This window comes from Alligator sinensis, unplaced genomic scaffold (assembly GCF_000455745.1).
Source record: "Alligator sinensis unplaced genomic scaffold, ASM45574v1 scaffold1109_2, whole genome shotgun sequence".
In the NCBI taxonomy this organism is placed as follows: Eukaryota; Metazoa; Chordata; order Crocodylia; family Alligatoridae; genus Alligator; species Alligator sinensis.
In genome coordinates, this window is record NW_005842486.1 from 1,169,535 (window position 1) to 1,177,888 (window position 8,354).

Consider the following 8,354-nt stretch of genomic DNA (forward strand, 5'->3'; position numbering starts at 1 on the left):
TACACTCTAGACTAAACAAAACCACACACACACACACACACACCCACAAAAAAACCACACCAGGAACATTCGGACTATTGATATTTTTACAGTTCTGCCAGCGGGGGACACCCATGGAGGCCTCAGGGGTCGCCCTGCATGAACAAAAGTCTAAGGCCTCGGCCTGCTTGACGCGGCTCTGCAGCTTGAGCCGCCGGTGGGCTCACAGTACGAGGACCAGGCGGCCCACCTCGACTTGGCACAGCCACCCCTCAGGCATCGTCCGCCAGAGGACAGCGTGCTCAAACTCGAGCGAGAGGCGGGCCCGCACCAGCAGGCGGAAGATTTGCAGGGTGTCGACCATCCCGGTGCCGGTGAGCCAGTTTTGCCGGCTCTTCAGGGTGGCCATCTTGGCCTGGCCCAGCAGGAAGTTGGCCAGGCTGACCGTGGCCCGCTCGGCCACCCGGTACGGGAAGGAGTAGATGTAGACGTCCTCTAAGAAGTCCCGGCCCAGCACCCGAAGCGGTGCGCCTAAGGTGGCAAAGAGAGGCTGCAGCCGGGGGCAGTCGAGGAACGCGTGGAAAATGCCCTCGTCCAGCACCCCCGGGCAGAAGGGGCAGGCAGCTGAGTCTGCTGGGTCCACATGACGCACAAAGGTGCCGGTGGCCAGGATGCCGTGCATGAGTCGCCACTGCAGGTCGCCGGTCTTCTTGGCGGTGGGCACCTTATACAGCGTGCGCCACACTGGGGTCCCGGGCCACACCAGGCGCCATGAAAGAAAGAAGAAAAACTGGGAGTTATGTTACAGAAGGAGTAGTATGACCACATGGCTGCGTTCTTGCCACCTCTACAAGATGGGGAGAATAAGGTTGCAAACCAGTACAGGTTGAACACCAGCATATGTCATGGAAAAAAGGGATGAACTGTGCTCCTATGTAGTAAACCCCCTGGCCCAGTGATAATGTCTACAGGAAGAACAGAAGACACTTAAGGATGGATTACTCATCAGCACCAGCAGAACATGTTAATGTACGTCAAGAGACGGCAGCAGAGCAAACTTCAGAAGAACCACCAGACTACAATAAGCAAGAGTTTCACCACATTCCAGAGAATCCACCAGTACCCACAGAGGAACCTGATGACACCACACAAACTAAGAGTGCATGTGTGTTGAGATTGCCTGTGAAGTACAAGGACTATATAATGGGATAGTGGTAAAGGCTAGACCCCACCGGTTCGCCAAGTGCTAGCAACCTCCAGCTCCATGATCCTGAAATGTTTCATGTTAAAATAGCACCTGATGAACATCCAACTATTTAAGAGGGAGCTCCCAGAGTAAAGAAGGGGGATGTCATATATGGAATGTACCTTTAGGGGACCAGCAGTCGGATGATCCACTCTCTCCCCCTGATGCCATGTGGTGTAGTTGTAGTTCTCCCTGCAAGATGTGAGCATGTTAGTTGCTGAATCCTGTTCCTAATAAAGTCAAAGCTGTTTACCATCCCACCAGTCTCTGCTGGATGGTGACTCGAGGACAGAACTCCAAAGGCATGGAGGTCTGAGTGAATACCCCATCCCTGAAACCCAGTGGCATACAGTAAACACTATAAAATGCCCAATCAGTGTGCTCTAAAGCTTCCTTAGTCTTGGTTTGTGAATAGTACTTAAATACCTATGTGACTCTGACCTTCACTTCAATAAAATTGTTATACAATTGTGTGTGTATAGGTCACTTTATCTGGATGAGTTCTTAAACGGTAGATATTCACACGCCATAAATTAGGCACAATAACTAGGCAATGGGCTAGATTTTAAAGGTATTCAGTCACCTAGAAGGATTATCAAAAGGAATATAGATGCATATGTGCATCTTTAAGCTACTTAAATACCATTACAATCTTTCTTCAAGTAACCACCAAAGGTTTTGAATGCCTGTAGTAGGTATGCCATATTTGTGTACGTTACTTTACAAATCAGAAGCTCTGCTTTGCAGGTTTTTCTCCATGCTAATAACAACAAACAACCACTTCCCAACTGCCTATTACAGGGGCAGGCAATTATTTTGGGTGGAGGGCCACTTAGCGAGGTTTGGTGACTGTTGAGGGCTGCATGTGTAGCCCTGCCCCTTGACAGGTGCCCCACCCCCTGGCCACCATCTTGGGATCGGAAGTCCCACCCCTAACCCCTGACCTTTGCCACTGGAAATCCCTCCCCTTGTCCCCTGGAAATATTCTTTTTGGGAGGGGAGAATTGACATCTTAGAACCAGAAAAAAACAAACCATACACTGAAAGTCAAACATCTACTATATCATATTTTAATTACAAAAAATATTTTTGTCATGATTTGTGTACTGTATGTAGAGGGGATTGCATAATAACTCAAAAATAAATTCTTAGTCTTTTGTATTGTGGGGGGTGGTTGGGGGTGTGTGTGCATGGTAGGGAGTGAGGGAGTTTGTGAGAAGTCTGGCTGTGTGTGTGTGGGGAGGGGTCTGTTACGTCTCAGCTCTGTATTCTTGGGCAATCGGGGCACAGGATACAGTCTGTCTGACTCACAAAGGACTCACCCCCCCCCCACCTAAACTAAACTGATTAAGATGCAGTGAGAGACGCACCTAAGACCCTCACCAGATAAGGGTGACAAGAGTGAATCAACTGCCCTAGGTCTCATTTACATGAGAGATGGAAAACAGAAAGCCTGAAGCAGAGACTGCAGTGAATTCTGGGACCAGAGAAGCAGGAGAGCGCTGCATGATGGGGAATCTGTGCTTCCAATGTTAATCAACCCATGTTCACACACACCCAGCTCAGCATTTATCAGACCAGTTCTAATCTGGATTTACTAAGGACTTCCCCCCCACAAGACACACACACACAGCTCTAAGTTTAATAGGCATCTCGGGCCGTACATTCCCCGGTCCCACTATGGGAGGCCTATTTAAACTTGATTGACTAAAACTCGGTTGCCGGGTTAGGGAATGCTGAGGCAAGAGACCGAGTCAGAGGGGGTATGGGCAACATTTGAACAATGGTTAAGGGTTCATCACAGCATCCAGCCTGCTGGAGCCCTAATCCCAGGTGTTGTCATATCTTTCCCGAGACGACTGGTGGGAGTCCTCTCCACAAAAGGTTATGAGCACCCCAATAATTGCTTTAAGTCTGTTAAAAGACTATAGTAAGATCTGGAAAAGTCATGCTAAGCTGAGGCTTGTGCACAACAAGTAAAAATCCAAAATCCTGATGCTGCAAGCTATCTATTGTTCCTGAAGAAACCATGAGATATCCCATCAGTATATCTGCCACCCATAGGAATTTCAAGCTGGCTCCCAAGTATTTGGGTTACTCCCTAATCTTAAGTGTTTCCTGATTATCAATCAGTTTCCTGAGATGGTCCAAACCAGATAACCCCTTGTCAATAGAAAAGACAATGATTTACACTACTGAGGGTGCTTCGAAGCAGCTAAACTGAGGGTATAAAAATCTGTAAGTGTGTGTGCTGCTAGAAGAGAGAGAAGAGGAAGAGGAAAAGGTATTAGTACTATTATATATTTCATATGCTTAGCACTAAATAACTTTTATAGTCAAACTGGTAGTAATTGGGTATATTTTTCCTTCTCTGCTTCTCTTTCCTCCCGTGCTCTGCAGCAACGCTTCTTTTACCTATGCTAAAGATCCCTGTGAAGCCCAAATTATTGTGGGGTCTGCTCATCAAGAGGCCAAAGATTGGGACGTGCTGAGTTTGAAACACATAAGGGGATCAGCTTGTACAGGCTGATTGACCCAGTTTGACTCAGACGTGCCCTTATGAACTGAATGCTGGCCCATGAGGGTGTCAGCTGGACACCCAGCCGGATTCAGAGGGATTCTGTTTACCTGTGTGCTTGTGTCTGACTGCATTTTATTGTTGCTCTTATGAACTGATTCTTGGCATATGAGGGTGTCAGCCTGTCCATGCTGATCAGCCCAGCCAGGTCAGGCGTGTCACGTTAATTTGTGTGTGTTTGTGTGTATGACTGATTTGGTGACTGGAGGAACCCAGCCCCATTGAAATTGAGTCCTGCAAGATAGCTCCGCTGGGGGTGAGGGCTTGCAGAAGGGAGAAATACAGCTCCGTATAGTAACACAAGCAGCACATTGACAGAATCACCAAGACCCTAGAAACTATCCCTAATAAATGAGCACACCCCAAAGTAATGGGCAGATTTGGTAACAGGTCATAGGGTATATTGGGGGGTTGTATGGCATTTGTGTGGTATGGGTGTGTGGCCCTGGAACACACTGGGCTGTGGAACAGACTGTCCTCTCCTAGAGTCAATGCAGGCAACATTGTGTGTGCGCATGTGTGGTTTGTGGGGTATGCTGAAGGGTGTAATAGGTGTGGGCATCCCCCCCCACACCGCATGGAGCAGCAGGTGGGGATGCTGGTATCTGGCTCTGGCTAGCACTGCAAGTCACAGCAAGGAACATAGCCCCCGCTGGGCTCTTTGTTTCTCTGACACCCCCTGCACTGACGGGGCACAGGAGGGAAGCCCCAGGCACCGGAGCCACTGCTTTCCCCACCCCAGCCAGGCACCAGCCCTGAGCAGAGTGCCTCCAGCCCCCACTGCTGCTGCTGCTTCCCCCACTGCCTGCCAGGGCTGTGCACCATAGGGTGGAGTGAGGGAAGGGTGCCCATACCCCTCCCCCCTCATACCCACACCCTGCCTACCCTAGTTCCCACTGCTGCCACCCCCGTGGATGAGGAGTCTGAGCTGCAGCCAGCCCCAGCCCTAGCCCCACACTCTGTGCTCCCATCTAGCTGCAGACCCATCCCCACCCACAGCTTCCCTACCTGCCACCCAGGGAGCTGGATGTCAGGTACGTCTATAGCAACAGTCCCACCACATGACAGTGGGGCCAGCCCTTCCTCCCTTCAGGGTGGGAGTGAGGCATAATATATGATATGTAGGGGGTGGGTGTAAGCACCTCATTCCCACCCTTGTGGGCAGAAGGGCTGGATGGGGCACAATCCATTTGGGGGTGTCGCAGGCCAGATAGAAGTGCCTGGTGGGCCAGATCTGGCCCATGGGGTATGTTTTGCCCATCCCTGGCCTATTAAAATATAAAATTATTTTCCACTGCATTTACAGAGTATCTTATTAGGTCAGTTTTTACCCTGGGCCTATTGACTAGCCCTACCATGAAGGCACTTAAATCCACAGTAAACTGAGTTGATTTATAAAAATTATCTATACAGAAGAGGTAGTGAAAAAGAAGATGAATATATTCAGCTTTCTGATAAATGTAAGTGAGATAAGGTAAATATATACCTTCTAAAAATTATAATAATCTATTGATTTGGAGGCTAGTATGGCACTATAATAGGGAGCAAAAAAAGAAAGAAATGGCTAATACTGGATTTCTTAGACTAGAGTAGAGAGAGCTGTTGTCTATTCAGTTCTTTGGGAAACTAATCTAGGTTTCAAGTTAAAATGAAATAAATCTTAGTTTTCCTTATAAATTTGGCAGGTTTGGGTTTTCCCCTGTCCTACAATTCCTTCTGTATTTTTTCTCCAAATCTTGTCCTAAATGTATTTTTGCCAGTGTATTTTTTTCATCTGTTTACAGAATTGTTCACTTGTATGCTTGCCTCAAAGATTCCTATTTTTTTTCCACTGCCAAAAATTTAACAGACTTGTAAGGCATGGAAAATTAACATCCTTGTGGCACCCTCCATGATTCACACTTTTCCTCAAAATTGCTTAAATTTCATATTAGCAAATCCAAATAGTGGGGTTTTTTATATATATTCTCAGGTCCAATTGCACAAGATGTAGATAACAGAGAAAGAGAAAGGAGAAAGAGAGGAAAAGAGCTGTTCAGGAAATAAGTGCCAGGGACTTAGAATCGTGTATGTGTCCATTTAGTAGTATGTCCAATTTAGTTTTCTGGTTCTCGTTTTCTATTTTCCTCCTACTCTTCTACTTAAAAAAAGTAAGTTGTAGGATTTTTTTAAAGGCAGTGATACCACAGTTTCCATGCATGTGAATGGAAAGAGTGGGAGTAAGTAAAATTTGGATGCAAATGGCTTGCCTAAAATGCACACTATGCTTGTGGATTAGATTTGGGTTGAAAATAACTGGATTTTACTAATGATTTTCTCTGATTTTTAGACGAATCACTTAAGCTCTGAACCTGATTTCCTCCTGTTGAAACATCAGGTTCAGAATATGAGTAATACTTTCCTATCCCCCCAAAAATAATATTTATAAAGTGCAACGTTTTTGCTCTACAGTAGAATCATAGATCAAATTTCATTTCTACTTTATCATTGTTTAAATATGGATCCTTGGGCCCATGCTTAGTCTTATACTCAAGGACATTGTACCCATCATGAGTGACAAGGAAATCACTCTAGAGATTTGAACTTCTGCTTGTTTGCTTTCTGATTGATCTTCTTGGTTGCTACAGTATCCCATCTGCTTCCCTTAGCCCTCCAGAGAGATCCCATCCATTCCGTTAACTTGATGTTGCTACAGGTTTTTGTTTTTATTTTGGGGTTTTTTTTGAGGGGGGGGATAACTGTGATTTATGATTTCTTTGCTTCTCGCAGTGATTGACATACAAGTTCCTAAAACTTATTCTGAGAGGAATGCATTTTGCTTATTTTGAATATAAATGTTGCATTGATGAGCTTCTATGATGGTTTATGTTTGTGCCTTTGGCACCTGATTGTACTTATTGCAACTTCTCAGTGCCCAGACGCTTCAGCCATTTAAAATACTCCTAGAAACCCACTATGTACTGTTCATTTATTTGCTGAATCATAGGCTTACTTGTCTATTTCAGTTCCATCCATCTTATTTTAACTCTGTTGTTCAGCTGCCCTTGTATTGAATTTTCAAACAACGAACCTTAAGATTTTTCCCTTCATTACTCACTGCTCTAAATCTCAAAAGTATTTCCTGCAGGATACCCATTCAAACACTTATAATATTTTCTGTTGTAGATGCAGATGTAGCACTTTCTACAAAATAGTTCCAGTAATTGTTTAACCTAACAATTTAGATGTCCTAACTCCAAAGTAAAAGAATTGACAGAGTCAAAGACTGCATTCCTCCTAGGCTTGTTTGACAGCTCACCGGACAATCCCTAATGTTCAGCAGCTCCTGTGTATGGAAATATAACCATTCCTTATTACTCAAGGTAAATGAATAATTCATAATTATTTGTTCCTTTCTGGTCACTGAAATATAAACATGACCTAGTGAACATAAGAATATTATTTGTCTATTACTGTGGTTAGCCTGTGTGTAGCAGGTGTGTCATTGTTCACCTCTTTGTTGAGTTTCAGCTGTCTTTTAGGAAACACTTTCCATTTAATATAGCCACATTACTGAACAGCTGGAAAATAATGTTTTTTCTAACACGTGGCAGAGAAAATTATTGCACAGTAGGGGGTTAATGAAATTTTCTGCCAGAGGAATAAATAATTGAGGGGCACAGTGCTGGTTATTAGGTTCAACAGAGGAATGGAGCCCTAAATTATACCTTGTTAGAAGTAGAAACCACATGAATTGTTTCAACAGAAAGAGATGACATGGAGTTATGGAAGAAATACTGCACACTTTGTATTTTTAACTGTAGAAGTAACTTATCCTGGAAGGTTCAATAACTGTAGAATAATAGCTGCAGAAATTCTTAAATTACTTTAGATAATGTTGTCTTCCACAAAGATTTTTGTACTTTTCACAAGAAATGTTCTGTGATTCAGTGACAACTTTGGATGTTTCAGAGATGCTACAGATAATAGCCTCTGAAAACTCTGTTTTGAAGGTAAATACTTATACTTTTGAATGTAAATGCAAAAGCATTTCTGCTTTCCTATTTAAGCAAGCAGTCTGATGACCTTCTCCCCTCCACCTCTCATCACTTCATATCATGAACAATGCTTGCCCCCAGCAGGTGGGGGGAGCACAGTAGCACTGGCAGCAGCGGGAGCATGGTGGCTGGAGTTCGGCAGCAGTAATTGGGGAGCTCCTGTAGACACCACTGGCACTGTTGGCGGTGGGGCGGGGGGTGTAGTAAGCACCAACCATGGGTTAGCAACCACCCACAGACTCTGCCAGCAGCAGCGGTGGTGGCCAGTGGCATTCACTGACCACCTATAGATGCTGCTGGCAGGGTCAGCAGCGGGGGGAGGTGGCGAGCGACGACCACCTGCAGATGCCACTGGCAGCGTCAGCAGCACCGTTTCATAGATTTCATAGACATTAGGGCTGGAAGGGACCTCGGAAGATCATCGAGTCCAGCCCCCTGCCCAAAGGGCAGGAAGTCAGCTGGGGTCATAGGATCCCAGCAAGATAAGCATCCAGTTTGCTCTTGAAGGTGTTCA